Source organism: Pseudophryne corroboree, chromosome 5 (assembly GCF_028390025.1).
Source record: "Pseudophryne corroboree isolate aPseCor3 chromosome 5, aPseCor3.hap2, whole genome shotgun sequence".
NCBI lineage: Eukaryota > Metazoa > Chordata > Amphibia > Anura > Myobatrachidae > Pseudophryne > Pseudophryne corroboree.
The window spans coordinates 263,762,965-263,787,547 of NC_086448.1; the positions used below are offsets into that span (position 1 = coordinate 263,762,965).

At 43.4% G+C, this 24,583-nt stretch overlaps 1 protein-coding gene across 5 annotated transcripts in view; it reads right to left on the bottom strand.

The window, feature by feature from the left end:
- OSBPL10 (oxysterol binding protein like 10) overlaps positions 1-24,583 on the bottom strand; it is a 726,220-nt gene that overhangs the window by 126,167 nt on the left and 575,470 nt on the right. The window lies entirely within an intron of this gene.

Consider the following 24,583-nt stretch of genomic DNA (forward strand, 5'->3'; position numbering starts at 1 on the left):
TGCAGTTAACGTCTTCACTGCTGAGTCTATTATAGCATTTACTGAGCCAGTCACATTCCAATATAAATATCGGGTGGTCTTCTGTATGCCGAATGTCGGGATACCGGCGCACAGTATACCGGCGCTGGAATCCCGACACCCGGCATACCGACAACTATTCTCCCTCGTGGGGGTCCACGACCCCCCTGGAGGGAGAACAAAATAGTGTGGCGTGCCTGCAGGGTGGCGAGCGCAGCGAGCCCGCAAGGGGCTCCTTTGCGCTCGCCACGCTGTCGGTATGCCGGCGGTCGGGCTCCCGGCGCCAGTATGCTGGTCACCGGGAGCCCGAGCACCGGCATACCGTACTACACCCATAAATATCAGTAATTATTTGTGCAGTGTCCACACAAATTATACCTTTTTTCCCCCAGAAGATTTACAGATTTCAGAACACAGTACAAGCTAGCTTATTTTTCTCACACGTCAAGGACAATCTGCCCAGAATGGGCCCCAAAAATCATACTTCCCAACATCGTAAAAGTTGAAATCAATACACGGCTGAAAAGAATGCATGGCCACAGTGGCGGATCCAGGGGGGGGGGCACTCGGGCCCGTGCCCCCCTATCATTTGTGGCCTTCTGTTCCCCGTCTTCCCCCAGCGCCGCACAGGGAGATGACGGGCGCCCGCTGAGATTGTGTTACCAGCGGGCGCCCATCTCCCTGCACAGCGGCAGCCGGAGGCAGGAGCTCAGTACTGAGCTCCGGCTTCCGGCGCTGTCACTGTGCGGCGTGCACTATGGGGGAGACGTCAGTCATGACGTCTCTCTCATTGTGCTGAGGAGCGGACGCCCAGGGAGGAGGAGGACTGCAGCGGTAGCGGGAACGGGTCTCGGTAAGTATGATGTTTTTTTCTTCCTTAATGCAGCGGGGGCATCTACTGGGGGCAAACTACGGGGGAACATTACTACTGGGGGGCATCAACAAGGGGCATTACTACTGGGGGCATTATAACTGGGGGGCATCTACTGGGGGCATTACTACTGGGGGGTCATCTATTGGGGGCAGCTACTGGGGGACATTATTACTGGGGGGCATCTACTGGGGGCAAACTACTGGGAGACATTATTACTGGGGGCCAACTACAAAGGTGCTAACTACTAGGGGCATACTACAGGAGGGCATTACTACTGGCGCGTAACTACAGGGGCATTACTACTGGCGGCTTAACTACAGGGGCATTACTACTTGGGGGCTAAACTACAGGGGGGCCAACCTACTGGTTGCATAACTACAGGGGCCAAACTACTGGGGGCATTACTACTGGGGGCTAAACTACAAGGGGGGCATAACTACAGGGGCTAAACTACAATGGGGCAAACTACAGGGGGCATTACTACTGGTGGCTAAACTACTGGGGGCATTACCACTGGGAGGCGAAACTAAAGGGGGGGGGTAAACTACTGGGGTCATAACTGCAGGGGCATTACGACTGGGGGCATAATGACTGGGGGCATTACTACAGGCAACATTACTACTGGGGGCAATACGGGCATTGCATAAGTGGCACCACTACTATGGGGTCTATATAAGGGGCACTACCAGTACAGTGGACAGTGCATAGTGAGCGCTACAACTGTGGGCATTGTATAAGAAGCGCCACCTCACATGCACCGAAGCCGCACGCAAATGTACTTGCCCCTTCCATGATACCCCCCCTATCATTTTCTTCTGGATCCGCCCCTGCATGGCCACATATTAAGTAGTGTGGCCATGTTCCCCCAAGGTGAGCCTAGTGCTTCAAACGTGCTAGCAGAGCTGCCATCAGGGGGTACAGTTGGGACTTCAATCCTGGGCCCCCGAGCAAGAGGGAGTCCCAGTGGCAGCTGTGTGGATCGTTGTGGGCCAGCTGCGCACCAGCAGGCAGACGGTTACGCCGATGCAGTGTTATGAATTTAGTGCCGGCCGTGAGACAATCAGAGCTCGAGGACCGGACACTCCTGATTGGCTGTTCGCAAGCTACGATTGTCTCATGGCCGGCACTAAATTCATAATATTGTAAGCTGTGGGGGCTACAGGGGAAGCGGGTGGGTTGTGTTCAAACTGAAATCTAAATTGCAATGTAAAAATAAAGCAGCCAGTATTTACCCTGCACAGAAACAATATAACCCACCCAAATCTAACTCTCTCTGCACTTGTTATATCTGCTCTGCCCCCCTCCCCCCCCCCCCAGCAGTACAGCATGGTTTTGTCCATTAGAGAACAATTTTGCTGCTGAGATCAGGCCTGAATTAGGCCCCTAGTCCCGCTGCCTGCGACCGCATTGAAGTGGTTTCGTTTTAACAGCGACTTCATGTGTACACATGCACCTGCAAACGCCACAGAATTCCGCTATCTTTTTCCCGCAATGTAATCGCATCAAGGACAAAGATGTAAGGAGAGACATCTGTATTAACTATTCAGTTGGGAGAACCTGCGCCAGAAAGGACATTGCTTGCATTCGCCTACAACCTGTGCCTACTTGTCCTACGAGGACTCCCCTGCGTGATTAGTTAAATCAATTTGCTATCCTCGTAAAAGTGCGGTTCTCTTTAGTTTTCCCTCCTTAACCTCACTGGTTCATTGATGACTTCTTTCTTGTTAAAAAAGATATTACAGACAGACAGACCTAGGCGATCTTGAAATTCTGAGAGCATCTGGACCCAGCCTCTACTTTATATGCCATTAATCGGGATGCATTAAAGGCTACTATAACAGGGTAGCTTATTCAAATATCTTCAATGGCAATGAGGAGAGAGGCAATACATTCAGGAGCTAAAATCCCATATAGCAGAACTTACCAAAAAGCATCAATGCTTTCCTAACAGTAAAACATACAGTAAGATTTTGCTAGTCAAGCGTCAACTTACTAAGCTGCTTTCCTATAAAGCTACCAAAACCCTATAATGGTCATAAAAAACATAGTATGAAATAGGTAATATGACAGACCCCATCCTGGCCCGTGCTTGTAGAAATAGGCACATTAAGAATAGAATTGCGTGTATTAAAAATTCATCAAATTTATGACACAAAAAAAATTGCTGGTTTGGTGAATTTTGCACGTCTCTATACAACTTAGGAGAAGCTCCTCTACTACAGACTTATTAGCTTAATCCACACCTACAGTACATTCACTCAAACAAACCGTTGTGCCTTAATCTTCTGTGCTTCAACAGAGCTATTACATCAGAAGAGCTCTCAAATGCAATGAAATCTTCTTAAAGCATCCAGGTGTTTTTCTGCTTCTTTCTGTAACAAGCTCACATGTTACTGGAACTTTGTAATGTAATTTTATCTGGAAGGAAGTCTGAATAGGCAACCACCAGAGCATAACTTTAAGTCATCCCTAGAGAGGGTTGCAATCCTTCTCTATATTTTAGCTAGAAACCTGTTTCTTTATTGAATGTAAACCACAACATTTTTGCTAAAAACAACACTGTCCAACTAACTTCAGTTATATGCTTGATGATCCACCCGACAAGGTGGGTATTGTTTCAGGTGCCAGACTGCGGACAATACTTGCAAAGTCATTGACAATCATTATGCAAATAAGAGGTCTGTTACGTTTCTGGTTATCGCCTTAGATGCAGAGAAGACCTTTGATAATGTATGACTTCATGATGTGACTTTTACAGTGCTTTCTTGTTCGTGTTACGCCGCTCTCTTTTAGCCTCAACCTCAAACCCCATTAAAAATGGCATAAGGCAGAGGTGTTCCATATTGCTTCTTCTATATATTCTAATCATGGAAACTTTTGCAGCCAGACTTTGTCACATTCCAAACATTTTCAGGCAAACAAGTTTGGCTTCTAACCCTGACCAGATATTAAGTTTTTACGGGAATTTGGATCTTGGGAACGTACCCTGAATTTTCAGGAAGTACATGACTTCTGTGGCATCCCACTTTGGAAGTTTCTCCAATATGTTCACATTAGAATGTTGTTGTTTTTTTTATCCTTGGTGGGTGGCAATATTGGAACCCAACACTCCTTCTGAAATCTTTCAGTTTTCAAAGATCACCCTCCCAAGGGTTGATTTCACTATTATAATGTTCTTTATATTTCATACTCAACCTCAAATGAACCCACACACGCTGGCTTGGGAGACAGACATGGAGTGTGGATCTAGATTAGGGAGTGCGCTGCAAAATCATTAATCTGTGTTTGAATTAAATAAAACACATATTAAATGGCTGTATAGGTGCTACCTGGGTCACTTCCCACCTAACTCAGAGCAATTTTTCCCTCAATATCAGACCACTGTTGTTGGAGCTGCATTTATGGGGGACCCCTTGCCCTTATATGGTGGTCCTACCTGTAACTTAAGTCCTACTGTGACTATGTGCACAGCTTGATCTATAATATCATAGGTTAACATCTTGTTATACTCTCTCTTATGCAGGCCGATTTCAAATGTACCTAATCACTCCCACAGTTTGATCTGCCACTCAGTGCCACCAACTGCTCAGTTGCCCACAACTGGAAAAAATATGCTGCCTTCTTCACCCCATGCATTCATTTTATTTTGAACCCACAGCTTTGAAGACATGAGTATTGCACATGACCGCCTTAACAAATTCACTATTGCTTGTCCCCCTGGATATTGCACAAAAGGCAATGGCACGGAATTGACTATGTTTAAAATCCCCGTTCTCATATATCCACCTTTACACTAGAAACCTAGCATCCCATTTTTTGGTTCTCTATTTTATTTTGTTAATTTCTCCCACTAACTTTCCTCCTGTGTTACATTATCTCCTTACTATCTTTAACCCTAGTTACCTGTCTTTTCACTTCCTCTTTTTCCCCATCTTATTATCTCTCCCTCCCCTTTCCTATTCAACAATTATGATCTTTTCTTGGTTAAACCTCAGATTACTAGATTACGTTGCTTTAGGTGACTTTATATTTCACTTTTAATACAATTGGTTATGTTTTGGTATTATTGTTGCTATTATCCAGTTTATCCTCATCCCCCATGTTCCTCTTTTCCTGCCTGTACCCCTCCCATGCTTCTGTTTGACAAAGATCAATAAAATGGGTGAAGAATAACAGTAGCAGAATTATAATAATTATTTTTTTTACCTCCAAATAAAATTACAAAAACAATGATTATAAAGCTAGGCTTGACAACCAATCTAGAAAACCAGTGAAGTAATGAAGTGAACTTAATTGAGGTTGAGGATCTAGTTAGATGAGGGAGAGGAAAGGTTCTTGTTACTGTATGTAATTCCTTAAAACATAAACATATTACAATGGCTGGGCAGCCATTTAAAAGCACATATTTTATTATTTGGCCTTTTGCTTTATGTTCATAACCCTTTCTAATTTCAATTTAATACAAAATCTCTGTGAGGACCAAATGTCCTACCTACTGGGTTTCAATTAACAGATGGACACATTTGTTTACAGTTGCAATATCCAGCAGAGAAAAACTGAAGTTAGAATTGGCATTTACTCAATGAAGTGTATAAAAGTTTCAGGGAAAATGCCATTTAAGATAGCTAAAACAATTTATTTCTTGTTTCCGAAAGAATGAGTGCATTTCTGTGCAATCACATCAATATAAAATGAAGGCTATATGTTACAATCATAAGCGTTTTTAATATAATGTTATTTAATCAAATTGTAAGTAAAAACAAACAAGAGATTTCTATGCCTGCTTTCCATTTTTGCTGAAAGTTTTTTTCAGTGATTGCACAATGTAGGGTAATTGTAGGACTGTTATAGGGAAATTCAGCTGCTTGCGATATGCCACCGGACATCGCAAGTTTTCTAGCACCACTAATTGCGCTGAATTGAATTTACTACTTATACTTTAATGGTAAAACTACAATAAACAACTACTTTTATTAGCTTTATTATGACCCTTTAGATTCAACATTTACACTTAATCTGATCGTATTATCAAGCAATTTGGCCACCAGCATTTGTTCATAGTGGCTCTATTATCCCCTGTAGACAACCCAACTTTGAAAATAAAATAAAAATAAAATTAATAGTCAAACTGAATATCTGACAGTTTAGTGTATGACACTATTTAGGTCCAGATTTATCAAGCCTTGGAGAGTGATAAATAGCACGGTGATAAGGGCCCCATACACTAGAGCGATTTTGCTCAATTACAGCTCAATTTGGACACTCAAGACTATATATTGGGTGAAATTGTGCATTTTTGCTGTATACCCAATCTGATCCAATCCGATGCGCGGCCCCGTGAGTGTTGGGTCGACTCCTCCAGGTTGTTGGTGCTGCACTCGTTATTTGTCGTGATCAAGTGGAATTGTATGGAATCGAACTGTGGTTTTTGTGCTCGCGATATATCGCTTGTGATCTATAGTAGGAAGTTTGAAGCACCCTAATCCAGCCCATCAGATGTATCTGATGGTACCTGTGAATGCATGCTATACTTCCCATGCGATATGTAGGCGCTTGACATATCCTATGTGATGTATAGCATGCTATAAAAAGTCACATTGTACCAAATCATTTGGAATCGTATGTAAACACTCCCAGGAAGCTCCCAGGAGAGTTCGAGGGAAATCGGTCCGACTTCAGCCTCTAGACATATCGTTCTAGTGTATGGGGCCCTATAAAGTCCTAACCAATCAGCCCCTAACTGTCATTTTTCAAAAACAGTCTGTAACATGACAGTTATGAGCTGATTGGCTGGCACTTTAACACTGTGCTATTCATCCCTCTCCAAGGCTTGATTAATGGGGGCCTTATTGTTTATTACTGAAATATAACTGAAAATACAAGAAAGTCATCTTAGAGAAGCTGACCATTAGAAAGCTATGTAATGCTGTTTTATGTGTCCATTATAGTAGTTGTGTAGGCGCAGAAAATTACTAACAGCCTATCTGTAGTTTTCCACACGTTAAAAAAAACTTTAACATAAACCTATGGATGCTGCAAACAGGTCTTTAATACCAAAATGAATTACTGCTTTTCCTTTATAGATTGGGGCTCTTATTAAAAAAATACTTCAAAGGAAATACTACCCTGGCAGAAAATAAAGCTAAATATTCATGCTAATCACCTTATTAGGTGGTAAAAGAACAAAACTGTATTTTTTTTAATTATCAAAGTACTGTCTCAGTATCTTCTTAGAACTATAATGAATCTGTTAATTTATTATTTCTTTGTCTCAGAAGTTCCATCATTACTTTTCCCTGTAGAGGTACACTGCAGTATGTATCCATTTATAGGCTGCTAGTGAAGGAATTGTCAGCTTCTGAAATAACAGTTACCATGGTAACCATCTAACCACTTAGTTACTGCATGTGAACACAAAAAGGAAACACACTGCGCAGGTCACAATACAACAATATGATACCAAAAATTCATATGTACTAATAGCAACAGAAAAAGTTGTACATAATATCCTTAGGGGGACATTCTGTAACTTCACAATATATTTCTTATTTGTAAAATGACAAGATTAAATAGGGCAGCACTTACTATATTTAAAAACACTTTTTAAATAAATCACTGTATAAGTTCATTAGTTAAAATTATCATTAAAAAGACTATTGTGACTAAAGCTGGCCATACACCTAAAGATTTATTGTCCAATCTGGCTGGTTGGAACAAAAATCTGGTAATGTATGAGAGCAAACGACAAATGATCATTTGCTCCCAAACACTAAAATACAGACAAAAATGGTCAGACAGATTGGTTAAATCCATTTGATTTAATCAATTTGTCTGAACGACCATTTATGTCAGTTTTCCTGCATTTTGGCGAAAATGGTCATTTGTCATTTGCTCCCATACATTACCAGATTTCTGTTCCAACCAGATTGGACAATAAATCTGTAGGTGTATGGCCAGTTTAAGATTTTATAATATTAGAAAATTATTAATCAAATAAATATCTAACCAAAACAATACCTTTAAATAACAAAGTCATGATAAAATTCAACATAAAATACAAACTGTTAATTGAGCTTTCAATACACTGATGATATAGTAACAACATAGGGGGTAATTCAGACCTGATTGCTGGGCAGCGTTTTTGCGGCCCTGCGATCAGATCTCCGCCTACAGGGGGAGTGTATTTTCGCTGTGCAAGTGTGCAATCGCATGTGTAGCAGAGCTGCACAAACTGATTTTGTGCCATCTCTGCGCAGCCCAGGACTTACTCAGCCGCAGCGATCACTTCAGCCTGTCCGGGACCGGATTTGAAGTCAGACACCCTGCGTTTACTCAAAAACACTCCCTAAAAACGGTTAGTTGACACCCACAGATGCCCTCTTCCTGTCAATCTCCTTGCGAACGCCCGTGCAAATGGATCCTTCGCACAAACCCATCACTAACTGGCGACCCCCTTTGCAGCTATCCGTCGCACATGTGCAGTTCAGATCTGATCGCCCGCTGTGAGAAAAAACGCACAGCAGCGATCAGGTCTGAATTACCCCCACTGTTAGAACAGTACCTCTGCGCCCTATTCAAGAATAGGATTTATGTTATTAGTGGGACCAATATCCTGATAACATTCTCCCCATTATAGATAGAGGCAGTCTTGCAAGCAATAATAGAATGATACTGCAAGAACTGATATAACTACAGAGAAACCACAGTGAAAGAGAATCCTTAGCAGGAATGCTTGCAGTTTACACAGGTCTCTGTCAGCTTTGTATAAAGGAACCTTGGTAGAACCACTATGGTAAAGAAACATGACGGCAGATAAGAACCACTTGGCCCATCAAGCCTGCCCATGTACACACACACTCACACACTAGTGTTAATTTTTGTCAGGATCCAACTAACCTACCAGTATATTTCTGGATTGTGGAAGGAAAGACTAATTTTAAAGGTGTATTTGTCTAGAGTTAAATTTAAAGATGTGTCCATTTCTTAAAATATCATCTTAGGACCTTAATCAGAGTTGATCGCTATGACTGTAATTGCGCAAACGGGCACTTTTCGGCTGTCTGCACTCGTGCAGTGCGCGATCAATCATTATGCAATCACATACCGGATGGATGCATTCGCATCATGATTGACAGGAGGCAGGCGTCCAGGGGCAGCGACACAGCGTTGGGGGGAGTACATCAGGAAACACAGACATGTCATGACCTATTTTAGGACTGGCCAATGACATCGTCTGCATTTCCTGAGATTGGAAACATGGCGGTTCAGGGGTCAACATCTATTTGAGGTTTTTGTGATGCGATCGCAATTGAATTTCGATCAAAACGCGGGGCAGGGCCACACATGCTGGGCAGCCTTACCCTGTGCTGGGCGCCCCCAGCATGCAATTTTAGTGGTCGCTGATTTTGCTAAAATAGCAAAATATGCGACCAACTCAGAATAACTCCCTTAAATTGCTACTTTATACTTTTTCTTTGCAGTAAAAATACTAATCCTAAATAAACTATTAGCGATTTAACGACCTGATTCAGAGGGTGGCATTCAATTCTTTTCACCCCTTTCCACATCCGTTCTGTTTCTGCTGACAAGCATGGTATAATCATTGCAGTTTGCTACCCTCAAGGTAGTGAGGACGCCCAACTCTTTATGCAGCTAAACCTGATTACTATGGGTGCGATATGCGCGATAATAGGGATCACTTTAGAAAGGAGATTGGGCGTGATATATCATTTAAATATCGCACAGAGATGGATGCTAATGCAATTCCACCGGAGCGACCGCAACTCATTCGCAGGCTATATACAAGAACATGGAACATTGGGCTTAAGCGACACAGGCGCCATGCTTTTGTACATAAGAACTCGCAGCTGATAGCAGATACATGCCCTGAAAATGACCATGACACGCCTGCATTTTTGCAGCCCCTCCATGTTTTACACTTGAAAAGGTCACTTCTTGTCAATCACTGTGCGGTAAAACCTCACTGCAAGCTTGATCGCAAAGGTACCTTGACACATGCGCAGTCTGTCGATAATCGCTGCAGTGTGTGGAATATCAGCTTTGCGTCCATATCTAAATCAGGCCATAAGACAAACAATTCAGGAAAAAGTTTGCAAGTTAGGGAAATTTTGGGCCTAATGGGTAAAACCAAGTGCACTGCAGGTGGGGCAGATATAACATGTGCAGAAAGAGTTATATTTAGATGGGTTATATTGTTTCACTGCATGGTAAATACTGGCTGCTTTATTTTTACACTGCAATTTAGATTTCAGTTTGAACACACCCCGCCCAAATCTAACTCTCTCTGCACGTTACAGCTGCCTAACCTACAGTGCACATGGTTTTGACCATTAGAAAAAAAAATTCAGACCTGATCGCTGCTGTGCGTTTTCGCACAGTGGGTGGTCAGGTCCAAACTACGCATGCACCGCAATGCGCAGGCGCATCGCACGGGTATAAAGCGGATCGCCGCTCAGTGATGGGTTTGTGCAACAGATCCATTCGCATGGGCGATCGCAAGGAGATTGACATGAAGAAGGTGTTTGTGGGTGTCAACTGACCATTTTCATGGAGCGTCTGGAAAAACACAGGCGTGTCCATGCGTTTGCAGGCACGGTTCCTGACGTCACTTCCGGTCCCGGACAGGCTGATGTGATCGCAGCGGCTGAGTATGGGGCCCTACACATTTGACGATGCGCCGCCGAGGTGCCCGACGGCCGAAACGGCCGACGAGCGACCCGGCGGCGGGGGGGCAGTGATGGGGGGAGTGAAGTTTCTTCACTCCCCCCGTCACGCGGCTGCACTGAAGTGCAGGCAAATATGGACGAGATCGTCCATATTGGCCTGCATGCACAGCCGACGGGAGACCAGCGATGAACGAGCGCGGGGCCGCGCATCGTTCATCGCTGGAGTCTCCACACTGAAAGATATGAACGAGTTCTCGTTCATTTATGAACGAGATCGTTCATATCTTTCAGAAAATCGGCCAGTGTGTAGGGCCTAGCAGTCCTGGGCTGCGCAGACACTGCACAAAATCTAGGAAATAAAGTGTACCAGCGCTGACTGTAATAATTACATACAGTAGACGGTTTGCTTCAATTAAAAAAATAACAATTTATTGACACAATACATATTAAAATTAGCAAAAATAAGTTGGGTATAAATGCTAATAGCAGCAATGGCGTGTACAGATACCTTACTAAATAGGATCACTATTGCACATCCACTCTTGTATATGTTTTTATGCCGTCAACTTCTTATTGGCTAGGACAATTTCCAAAGTGCAGTCACTGTCAAGCAATCATATATTTACCGGATCCACAAGATGGTATCCCTTAGGTGGCATCAGCTTTAGGTAGAGTCCATTTATAGCTGCAGGGGTGGACCGGGATGATGCTGAATTGTAAATTTCCGTGATATGAAATGTCCAATTGATGGCCAAATGGTTGAACAAGTTCAATGAATACAAGAAGTGGAGTGGAGTCCAGGTGGATATCTGGAAATGAGCTCAACGAGCATTAGAACAAATATTTAAGCCATAAAATTAATTTTTTAATAGTCGATCACGTGACCGCATTGGGTCACATGACTTGAACTGTGCTCAATCCCAATTATTAAAAATTAATTTTATGGCTTAAATATTTGTTCTAATGCTCGTTTTTATATTAATTCTTATCCTATTAATTAAGTTGAATTTTGTGATACCAATGATGTGACTTTTAGATTTTATTTATAGACGGTTTGCTTCATTATTTTATAGCATATTCAGACAGGTGTTGATTGTCATGTCATTAGAAGTGGTATAAATAGACACCTCAGCACACATTGAGTTTATGCTCCTGAGGAAGCTGGATCCTATTGTTACCAGCGAAACGCGTTGAGCTCATTTCCAGATAGCCACCTGGACTCCACTCCACTTCTTGTATTCATTGAACTTGATCAACCATTTGGCCATCAATTGGACATTTCATATCACAGAAATTTACAATTCAGCATCATCCCGGTCCACCCCGGCAGCTATAAATGGACTCTACCTAAAGCTGATGCCACCTAAGGGATACCATCGTGCGGATCTGCTAAATATGATTGCTTGACAGTGACTGCACTTTGGAAATTGTGCTAGCCAATAAGAAGTTGACGGCATAAAAACATATACAAGAGTGGACGTGCAATAGTAATCCTATTTAGTAAGGTATCTGTACATGCCATTGCTGCTATTAGCATTTATACCCAACTTATTTTTGCTAATTTTAATATGTATTGTGTCAATAAATTGTTATTTTTTTAATTGAAGCAAACCGTCTTCTGTATGTATTTATTACAGCCAGCGGTGCTACACTTTATTCCCTTTTCTTTACATTGAAGGGCTTGACCACCCGCTTACCAGCTGCTGCTGACTGCACACTTACTTATTACTTTAACTGCACAAAATCTGTTTGTACAGCTCTGCTACACATGCGATTGCACACTTGCACAGCTAAAATACACTCTCCTGTAGGCGGCGACTATCTGACCGCAGCAGTGCAAAAATCGTTTGCTAGCGATCAGGTCTGAATTAGGCCCACAGTCTCTCCAATGAGGTATATACTGTGACAGCGATGTGGCACTGGCACAAATGGTAACAAAACACGTATTATACAACTAGAGCAGGGGTGGGGAACCTCAGGCCCGCGGGCCGAATAAGGCCCGCAAAGCCACTTGATCAGGCCCGGCCAGGCTCACCTAACCGAGGGAGATGCTGGGCGCCTGCTGAGATTTTGTTACCAGCGGGTGCCCGGCTCCTTCTCCTCAGCAGCAGCTGGAGACAGGAGCTCACTCCTGAACTCCGTCTTCCAGCTCAGGCAATGTACATGTGCGGCGCTCCCATAGTTCCGAAACAGGAGCGGGGCTGGTGAGTAATGTTTTTTTTCTTTTCTTTTAATGTGTGTGTAAGCGGCGCTACTAGGGGGCAGCGGTGCTGGGGGGAAGGATGGTTAGAAGGTTGGAGGAGATTTTAAACTAGGAGCCTGGGGGGAGGGTTTAGCTAGAAACTACGGGTCATGCAGTGAGAACAGTGGGGATGGCGGTAGTAAACGAAAATAAGAATTTACTCACCGGTAATTCTATTTCTCGTAGTCCGTAGTGGATGCTGGGTACTCCGTAAGGACCATGGGGTATAGATGGGCTCCGCAGGAGACTGGGCACTCTTAAAAGAAAGATTAGGTACTATATCTGGTGTGCACTGGCTCCTCCCTCTATGCCCCTCCTCCAGACCTCAGTTAGGGAAACTGTGCCCGGAAGAGCTGACATTACTAGGAAAGGATTTGGAATCCAGGGTAAGACTCATACCAGCCACACCAATCACACCGTACAACTCGTGATAACTATACCCAGTTAACAGTATGAACAATAACTGAGCCTCTCTCAACAGATGGCTCATACAATAACCCTTTAGTTAAGCAATAACTATATACATGTATTGCAGAGAGTCCGCACTTGGGACGGGCTCCCAGCATCCACTACGGACTACGAGAAATAGAATTACCGGTGAGTAAATTCTTATTTTCTCTGACGTCCTAGTGGATGCTGGGTACTCCGTAAGGACCATGGGGATTATACCAAAGCTCCCAAACGGGCGGGAGAGTGCGGATGACTCTGCAGCACCGAATGAGCAAACTCAAGGTCCTCCTCAGCCAGGGTATCAAACTTGTAGAATTTTGCAAAAGTGTTTGAACCCGACCAAGTAGCAGCTCGGCAAAGTTGTAAAGCCGAGAATCCTCGGGCATCCGCCCAAGAAGAGCCCACCTTCCTCGTGGAATGGGCTTTTACTAATTTAGGATGCGGCAGTCCAGCCGCAGAATGTGCAAGCTGAATCGTGCTACAGATCCAGCGAGCAATAGTCTGCTTTGAAGCAGGAGCACCCAGCTTGTTGGGTGCATGCAGGATAAATAGCGAGTCAGTTTTTCTGACTCTAGCCGTCCTGGAAACATAAAGTTTCAGGGCCCGGACTACGTCCAGCAACTTGGAATCCTCCAAGTCCCTAGTAGCCGCAGGCACCACAATAGGTTGGTTCAAATGAAACGATGATACCACCTTAGGGAGAAATTGGGGACGAGTCCTCCATTCTGCCCTTTCCATATGGAAGATCAGATATGGGCTTTTACATGACAAAGCCGCCAATTCTGACAAACGCCTAGTCCAAGCTAAGGCCAAAAGCATGACCACTTTCCACGTGAGATATTTTAGCTCCACGGTCTTAAGTGGCTCAAACCAGTGGGATTTTAGGAATCCAACACACGTTAAGATCCCAAGGTGCCACTGGAGGCACAAAAGGGGCTGAATATGCAGCACCCCTGTAACAACGTCCGAACTTCAGGCAGTGAAGCCAGTTCTTTTTGAGAGAAAAAGGGATAGGGCCGAAATCTTGGCCTTTATGGATCCTAATTTTAGGCCCATAGTCACTCCTGACTGTAGGAAGTGCAGGAATCGACCCCCCTGGAATTCCTCTGTAGGGCCTTCCCGGCCACACACCAAGCAACCTATTTTCGCCATATACAGTGAAAAAGTCTTGCTGTCACGTCTTTCCTAGCCTTTATCAGCGTAGGAATAACTGCATCCGGAATGCCCTTTTCCGCTAGGATACAGCGTTCAACCGCCATGCCATCCAACGCAGCCGCGGTAAGTCTTGGATCAGACAGGGTCCCTGTTGCAACATGTCCTGACTGAGAGGCAGAGGCCATGGGTCCTCTGAGAGCATTTCTTGCAGGTCAGGGTACCGAGTCCTTCTTGGCCAATCCGGAGCAAAGAATATTGTTCACACTCCTCCGTTTATTACAATTCTCAGCCCTTGGGTCTGAGAGGAAGAGGAGGGAATATATAGACCGACTGGAACACCCACGGTGTTACTAGTGCGACCACAGCTATCGCCTGAGAGTCCCTTGACCCAGCGTAAAACCTTTTTTATCCTTTTATTGAGGTGGGACGCCATGTAGTCCACCTGAGGCAGTTTCCATCAATTTGCAAAACTGCGTGAAGACTTCCTGATGAAGTAACCACTTTCCCGGGTGGAGGTCGTGTCCACTCCCGGAATGAACACTGCTGACAGTGCGCTTACTTGATTCTCCGCCCAGCGAAGAATTCTGGTGGCTTCTACCCTCGCCACCCTGCTCCTTGTGCCGCCCTGGCGGTTTACATGAGCCCCTGCGGTCTGACTGGATCAGAACTGGTTGGTCGCGAAGCAGGAACTCCGCTTGACTTAGGGCGTTGTATATGGCCCTTAGTTCCAGGATATTGATGTGAAGGCAAGTCTGTTGGCTTGACCACAAACCTTGGAATTTTCTTCCCTGTGTAACTGCCCCCCACCCTCGGAGGCTTGCATCCGTGGTCACCAGGACCCAGTCCTGAATGCCGAATCTGCGGCCCTCGAGAAGGTGAGCACTCCGCAGCCACCACAGGAGAGACACCCTGGCCCTGGGGGATAGGGTGATTAACCGATGCATCTGAAGATGTGATCCGGACCACTTGTCCAGTAAGTTCCATTGTCCTTGCATGGAACCAGCCGAAGGGGATGGCCTCGTATGATGCCACCATCCTTCCCAGGACTCGAGTGCAGTGATGCACTGACACCTGTTTTGGTTTTCAATGGATTCCTGACCAGTGTCATGAGCTCCTGAGCTCTCTCTATCGGGAGATAAACCCTCTTCTGGTCTGTGTCTAGGATCATGCCTAGGCGAGGCAAATGAGCTGTAGGAACCAACTGCGACTTCGGAATATATAGAATCCAGTCGTGTTGCCGTTTCACTTCCAGAGAAGGTGATACGCTGTCCAGCAACTGCTCTCTTGATCTCGCTTTTATGAGGAGATCATCCAAGTATGTGATAATAGTGACACCTTGCTTCCGCAGGAGCACCATCATATCCGCCATTACCTTGGTGAAATTGGTAATGACAATCCCGTACCGCAATTCTGAGGTACGCCTGATGAGGTGGATAAATGGGGACACGAAGGTATGCATCCCTTATGTCCCGATTCATTTCAGGCTTGCAATGACCGCTTTTAGCGATTCCATCTTGAACCTGAACCTTTTCAGGTATATGTTCAGGGATTTTAATACAATATGGGTCTAACTGAACCGTCTGGTTTCGGGATTATAACATGGTCGAATAATAACACCCTCTTGTTGAAGGAGGGGACCCTTGACCACCACCTGTAGAAGATACAATTTACGTATTGCAGTTAACACTGGCTCCCTCTCTTGGGGGGAAGCCCGCCGGGTCCCCGGTGAGGGGGCATCTTCTCACAGTCCAGCCTGTATCCCTGTGATACAATTTCTATTGCCCAGGGATCTAACAGGGAGTGAACCCACTTGTGGCTGAACTTACGAAGGCGTGTCCCCACCGGGCCTAGCTCCGCCTGTGGAGCCCCAGCAACATGCGGTGGATTTTTGTAGAGGCCGGGGAGGACTTCTGTTCCTGGGGACTAGCTGTGTTGTACAGCTTCTTTCCTCTGCCCCCGGCTCTGACAAGAAAGGACGCACCTCAGACTTTCTTGTTTCTTTATTCGAAAAGCTGCATTTAATAATGTCGTGCTTTCCTAGGCTGTGCAGGAATATAAGGCAAAATATCAGAATTACCAGCTATAGCTGTGGAGACCAGGCCCGAGAACCTTTCTCCACACAATCCTCAGCCTTCCATATGCCTCTTAAGTCGGCATCATCTGTCCAATGTATATTCTACAGGACACATCAAGCAGAAATCGACATAGCTTTTGTCTCTAGGACCCAGTATACTCATGTCCCTTTGGGCATGCTTTATAATTATATATCTATCACTAACAGCATCTTAAAATATTTATATGCATACTAGGGTCTCAATCTCTGCTGATAAGGTACCTGTCCACGCTGCCACAGTGCTATAAACCCATGCCGACACAATCGCCGGTCTGGGTAGTATACTAGAATGTGCACACTATCTGCAGGATCCCTGAGAATAGCTAGTGCCAACAGGACACCCAAGGGGAAGATTCTCAACACATCCTGGCCCTAGTGGGGAAAGGATACAGCCTGAGAATTCTCTTGTGGGAAGCTGCCGTCTCTTGTCTGGAGATTCCCGCTCTTTTTCCTCATGAGAGGAGGGAAATTTACCTCAGCATTCTTCCCCTTAACATGTGTACTCTCGTGTCAGGGACAGATGAGTCATCAGTGATATGCAAATCATCTTTTATTCCAATAATCATATATTGAATATCTTTTAGCCCTCTTGGCTGTAACTTTGCATTATCGTAGTCGACAGTGGAGTTAAACTCCGTGTCGATACTTTGTTATTTTGGATAGTGAACATAGAGAGACTCTGAAGGACTCTGTGACATAGGGACAGACCAGGGTAGATTTCCTTTCTGTTCCCTAACCTTTTGTGCAATAATTTTACCTCAGCACTTACACATATCCAAACAGGTGTCGGCGTTGTCGACGGAGACACCCTCCCACACACATATCCGCTCTATCACCTCCTTAGAGGAGCCTTTTACCTCAGACATGTCGACACACGCGTACCGACACACCACACACACAGGGGATGCTCTATTTGAAGACAGTTCCCCCACCAGGCCCTTTGGAGAGACAGAGAGAGAGAGTATGCCAGCACACACCACAGCGCTATATAATACAGGGATGTACACTATACTGAGTGATTTTTCCCCTATAGCAGCTTATATACACAGTTTTGCGCCTAAATTTATGTGCCCCCCCTCTCTTTTTTACCCTTTGTGTACCAGGATACTGCAGGGGAGAGCCTGGGGAGCTTCCTTCCAGCTGAGCTGTGAAGAGAAAATGGCGCCGGGGTGCTGAGGAAGAAGGCCCGGCCCCCTCAGCGGCGGGCTTCTGTCCTTTTATGTACTTTAATGGCGGGGGTTAATGCACATATACAGTTTATCAGACTGTATTATGTGCTTTTCGCCAAGTAAGGTAATCTAATTGCTGCCCAGGGCGCCCCCCCCCCCCCCAGTGCCCTGCACCCATCAGTGACCGGAGTGTGTGGTGTGCTAAGGGAGCAATGGCGCACAGCTGCAGTGCTGTGCGCTACCTTAATGAAGACCGGAGTCTTCAGCCGCCGATTTTCAACTTCTCTTCGTTCTTCTGGCTTTGCAAGGGGGACGGCGGCGCGGCTCCGGGACCGGACGACCGAGGACTGGGCCTGTGTTTGATCCCTCTGGAGCTAATGGTGTCCAGTAGCCTTAGAAGCCCAAGCTAGCTGCAAGCAGGTAGGTTCGCTTCTCTCCCCTCAGTCCCACGTAGCAGTGAGTCTGTTGCCAGCAGATCTCACTGAAAATAAAAAACCTAACAAATACTTTCTTTTCTAGGAAGCTCAGGAGAGCCCCTAGGGTGCATCCAGCTCTGGCCGGGCACAGATACTAACTGAGGTCTGGAGGAGGGGCATAGAGGGAGGAGCCAGTGCACACCAGATATAGTACCTAATCTTTATTTTAAGAGTGCCCAGTCTCCTGCGGAGCCCGTCTATACCCCATGGTCCTTACGGAGTACCCAGCATCTACTAGGACGTCAGAGAAATGGGGGAGAAGTTGGGGGGAGGATAAGAGCAGGCTGGAAGGTTACTAACATGGGTACTAAAAGAGATTTTACCAAAGTACTATCCAATGATGATTACAGGTCATCATTGCTACATAAGGTGAAAGATGTCCCTAACGCAAAGGGAAAATACTTATCTTAGTTGTATGTATGTAAACGCTAGAAGCATTACTGGTAAAAAGGGCGAACTAGAAATACTTGCAGCAAGCAAACAGTATGATATTATAGGCATTACTGAAACTTGGTGGGACGAATCTCATGATTGGACAGTCAATCTAGAGGGCTATACACTGTTTAGGAGAGACAGACTAAATAAAAAGGATAGAGGGGTGTGTCTTTACGTAAAGCCGCTTTTAAAACCTGATATACGGGAAGATATTCAGGAGGGGACTATAGACACTGTCGAGACATTATGGGTAGAAATTGCATCCGGGGAAAAAGGAATAAAAAAGTTAGTACTGGGTGTATGCTATAGGCCGTCTGGTATCAACGTATCTGATGAGGAATTGTTACTAAAGCAAATTGAAAGAGCAGCAGGAGTAGGAGACATAGTAGTGATGGGAGATTTTAACTATCCAGAGATAAACTGGAAAAATGATTCATGTGATACTGCTAGGGGCAATATATTTTTAAACACACTTAATGATAACTACTTAGTTCAACTAATTGAGGAACCAACTAGGTACAATGCAATCTTAGACCTGGTATTAACAAACAATGGGGATTTGGTATCAGGTATTATAGTAGGGGAAACCATAGGAAACAGCGACCACAATATGGTCACATTCAATATCAGTTTTCATAAATAGCCCTATACTGGCTCAACTAGGACTCTAAACTTTAGCAAAGCAAATTTTGAAAAGATTAGGGTATTTTTCAGGGATATTGAATGGGAAGGTTTGTTTTTAGGATAAAATACTACGGAGAAATGGGAGGTACTAAAATTCCTGCTAGCTAAAAATACACTCAAATTTATTCCTACGAGCAGCAAAAAAAGGAATAAAAATCAAAAACCGATGTGGCTTAACAAAAAGATAAAGGAACTTATGGGCAAGGAAAGGAGAGCATTTAAAAAATACAAATCTGACGGGGAAGCAGAGTCATTTCAGCACTATAAGGAATGTAACAAAATAAGCAAAAAGGAAATAAGAGCGGCTAAAGTAGAAACTGAAAAACTAGTAGCAAGGGAAAGCAAAGCGAATCCCAAAAAAATTATTTAAATACATTAATAGCAAGAGATTAAAGAAGGAGAGTATAGGCCCTTTAAAAGACAAGTTGGGAGTCTTAAGCAAAAATGATAATGACATAGCGGACACACTAAATGAGTTTTTTTCAACAGTATTTACTAGAGAGGACCCAATTCAGGGACTAACACATAATCTCAATAATGAGAATATCCCATACTGATAGGTACTTATTTATGCAAGGAAGTAGTCTGTGACCGATTAAAACATTTAAAGATTAATAAGTCACCAGGTCCCGATGGTATTCACCCAAGGGTTCTAATGGAGCTTCACTCTGAACTTGCAAAACCGCTATTTTTGATCTTTAAGGATTCAGTAATATCAGGTATGGTTCCCAAAGACTGGCGTATAGCGAAAGTAGTGCCTATATTCAAAAAGGGAAGTAAAGCTGAACCAGGTAATTATAGACCAGTTAGTCTTACATCTATAGTGGGGAAAGTATTGGAAGGTATTCTAAGAGATAGTATTCAGAAGTTCCTTGAAGTCAATAAGGTCATTAAAAGGAATCAACATGGTTTTATGAAGGACAGATCCTGTCAAACCAATTTACTAGGCTTTTATGAAACAGTAAGCGCAAACCTAGATCAGGGTAAAGAGGTGGATGTAATCTTTTTAGATTTTGCCAAAGCATTCGACACTGTACCACACATGAGACTTATCTACAAGCTACAAGAATCAGGGCTAGGAAGCACAATATGCACTTGGGTCAAAAACTCGTTAGATAATAGGGAGCAGCGCGTTGTGGTTAATGGATCTTTTTCAACTTGGACTGAAGTGCTAAGTGGTGTGCCGCAAGGCTCAGTATTAGGACCGCTATTGTTCAATATTTTCATTAACGACCTAACAGAAGGTCTAGAGAGCATGGTGTCAATTTTTGCAGATGATACCAAATTGTGTAAAGTTATAAATGTGGAGGGGGATGCTGAGTCGCTTCAGAACAACTTAATTAAATTAGAAGCTTGGGCAGCGAAATGGAGAATGCGCTTCAATACAGACAAGTGTAAGGCAATGCACTGTGGTAACAAGAACAAAAATTACACCTACCTACTAAATGGGGTAAAATTAGGGAATTCTGTACTGGAAAAGGACTTAGGTGTCCTTATAGATAGCAAACTAAGCAGTAGTACCCAAAGTAGGACTGCAGCAAAGAAGGCTAATAAGATATTAGCATGCATAAAACGGGGAATTGATGCTAGGGACAAGAGTATTATACTCTCGTTTATAAATCACTTGTGAGGCCACACCTTGAATACTGTGTACAATTCTGGGCACCTTACTACAAAAAGGATATCCTGGAGCTAGAAAAGGTTCAAAGGCGGGCAACCAAACCAATTAAGGGTATGGAGACGCTGGATTACGAGGAAAGGCTTGCAAGACTAGGCATGTTTACACTGGAAAAGAGGAGATAGGGGACATGATCAACATTTACAAATATATAAGGGGATATTATACAGATCTTGCGCAGGACCTGTTTTTGGTTAGATCAACACAGAGAACTCGTGGACACTCGCTCAGGTTAGAGGAGAGGAGATTTCGCACAATACGGCGTAAAGGCTTTTTTACGGTAAGGACGATACGTGTTTGGAATTCCCTGCCTGAGGGAGTTGTAATGGCAGACTCAGTCAACACATTTAAGAATGGGTTAGATAAATTCCTAATTGATAAGGATATCCAGGGTTACGAGGCATAGTCACGCACTATGGTTATTAAAAAAAATGTAACGGCAGTCAGCAACTTCAGTCAAAATTTTCTACAAAATAATCATGCATAGGAGACCACACATAGGTTGAACTCGATGGACAATTGTCTTTTTTCAACCTTAGATACTATGTTACTATGTTACTATAACAACTGACTGTGGGCATATCTAATGGGGCATATCAACTGACTGGGGGCATATCAACTGGCTGGGAGCATATCTAATGGGACATAACAACTGACTAGGGGCATATCTAATGGGACATAACAACTGACTAGGGGCATATCTAATGGGGCATAACAACTGACTAGGGGCATTTCTAATGGGGTATAACAAGTGACTGGGGGTATATCTAATGGGGCATAACAACTGACTGGGGGCCAGCTAATTTTTAAGTTGATAATTTTTGTTTGGTCCCCAAAGAATTTTATAAATATCCAAATGTCCCTTGGTAGAAAAAAGGTTCCCCACCCCTGAACTAGAGGATACTTAGCAAAAGTACCGCAGTTTCCATCAACACTGTGTTAGACTCTCTATTCAATACATCAGGTCTTCCGATATACGTAGTAGCTTTCATCACACCAAATAACAATAAGGTCATAAAGTTGTTATGTGTCAAGGGTCCAACTAGTGCCATGTTACTAAAGAATTTTGCAGCAATATGGCAGCTTCAGCAGAGGATTAGCGAAGACATTTATTCTAGTAGTTATAAAATGTCATAATAATCAAACAAGCACAGCTGTGTGCAGTATTGCCATTAACGATTCACATAAACAGTTATAATAAAACCGTATGTTCGGAAGCCAGAATAAGTGAGTAATACATCAAAACCAATAAAACATAATAGTCTACAGAAATCAGATTTTAATGAAAAAAGCAATTAATTTAAATGAATATGTTTTCTACATCAGAGCATTGTGTGATCGCATGTAACTGATCAGCTGTGTAACACAAAGAGTAAACAAACTCTTAAAAGGAACTTTATATTATGTTTTATATCTTCTATTAGTATTTTAGGAAATTCAAAGTGTTCTGTATTAAATCCATCATATACAGGCATAAACCACAAGCTAGTCCAATGAGTCACTTATAAAAGCCATTTATAGAAAACAACTTATTTTCGAAGTAAAATATTAATTTGTAAATTATATGCAGATGGCTCATTGCGTTAGAGTGGCTTATGTTTGCTTATGATTTGAAAAGTATGTCTGGATATTTGTATCAGACTGATTTGCCCATCAGTGCTGTAATCTCACCTTTGGGGGGAAATTCAATTGCCGGAGAAGGGTGTGAATTGCCTTTGCCAAGGTTATTAAATGACGGCAACGCCACCAAGCTCTGCACCCTTTGCCTGGCCAAGTCGCACTATGATTTGGCTTAGTGAACACTTTTGTGCAAGAAACCGCTGCTGTAAAGTGCAGGGGGGGCCTTGCTGATTTGGTTGGGCGAGATAATCGCCGGCAACTGAATTCCCCCCTTAATGCCTTGGTTGGGAGGCTGAGTAGCTGCAGAATAAATCACATGGGTGATTATGTGCCAAACAAAAACAATATTTCGTTTTCACAACATTGTGGCAGTAGTTTTCCATTGTTCTAAGCTACAACTGGAACCTCGATACAAAAAAAGGGTGTTACTGTAATGTATACAACAGACGGCGCAAGGGAAATGCTGCCTATGGAGAACACTGACCCAAATTGGATTTCACCTTTTATCCAACAACAAATACAACATAGAAAAGGGAGCGGGTCAGTTAACTCCTTTGGCGCATGGGAAAAGGGGCAAAAAAAACCTATACATATGGTTCAAATTACTTCCCTAAGTCTATTTCGACAAAACTTGAAGGAAATGATCTGCGTACCCCCACTCACAATGTGCGGGAGTAGGACGTATCCATAAAGGTATCTTTTTCTTTCAATCGTAAAACAATATTGCATCTGTCCAGCCCTTATGTCAAAAGGCAATCCGAAGTATGGCAATAAAGAAACAGAGTATCATACCCCAACTCACACGAGAAGAAACTTGATGACTCCTATCAAGGTATCTTTGAATATTCAATGTAGCTCTTAGTGTGACTCCTCAACACGCGATGGTCTCATAGGCTTGAAAATATAAAACAGACATACAATATGTAGTATTGCAAATGACCCCACTCTTATATAAAATGACATAAGGTGTGGGTAACCTACACCATGATAGTGTCATATGCCTGTGTCACAATTGCTGGGTGCACTGTACATCTACCCTTCACCGTGGCAAAATAAAGCCAAAGCGTACCCCTGACTCACACAGTGAATACTGGGGTAACTCCTATCAAGGTATCTTTATGTCACCAACCACATCTATTTGGCGTACCCCAACTCACGGATGAAGGTGTAGACTAACTCTCATCTGGGTTTCTTTACTGTCTTGGTGTTTTTCTCAACCGTTCAACAATTGGACTCAAAACGCTCTTCTTATTCCATTCAATCCACAATATGGTTTATTGTTCCAAAAAATTACACCAATCAGATAAAACACGTGCAAATTTGCAAAAATAAAAAAGATCCACAGTCTTTCAATAGTTAATAACAATAAAAATTCAAAAAACGAAGTTTTAACAAAATTAAAAAAATCCAAAATAAACTCCAGCACAGTCTATTAAAAAGAGATTAATGGCTACTCACACAGTGGTATGTCGACGCGTTTCGGTCCTGGGACCTTTATCAAGACATGACCTGCTGTGTGGGGAGCCAGATATTTATGATACAAGTAGACAATGGTGTGCTGACAGGAAATTGATGTGGAGGAAATGACATCATCCTGTAGTTCAGCATTTAAATAGACACATCCTTATGTTTATGGGAAATGTAGTTCAATACACCGGGGTTTTACAATGGATATTAGATGGCTTATTCTTATTATTTAAGATTAAGTAAAGTACAAAAGGAAACTTATATATCGAAAAGTGTTTATGTATTTGCTTGTAAGAGATAAGAGCGACGGGGGGTCCGTTCCGGTGTATTGAACTACATTTCCCATAAACCTTCACGGGACCGGAAGTGAGTTGTTACACTCGGATCGGAAAGCCCCTATAATAGGATACAGCAAATTGACAATGACAATTTTGGGGGTTAATGTATCTTTGTGAAATACCGCCAGCAGGATATGTAGATTAAATGAAAATTGTATAAGGTGAAAGGATGTGTCTA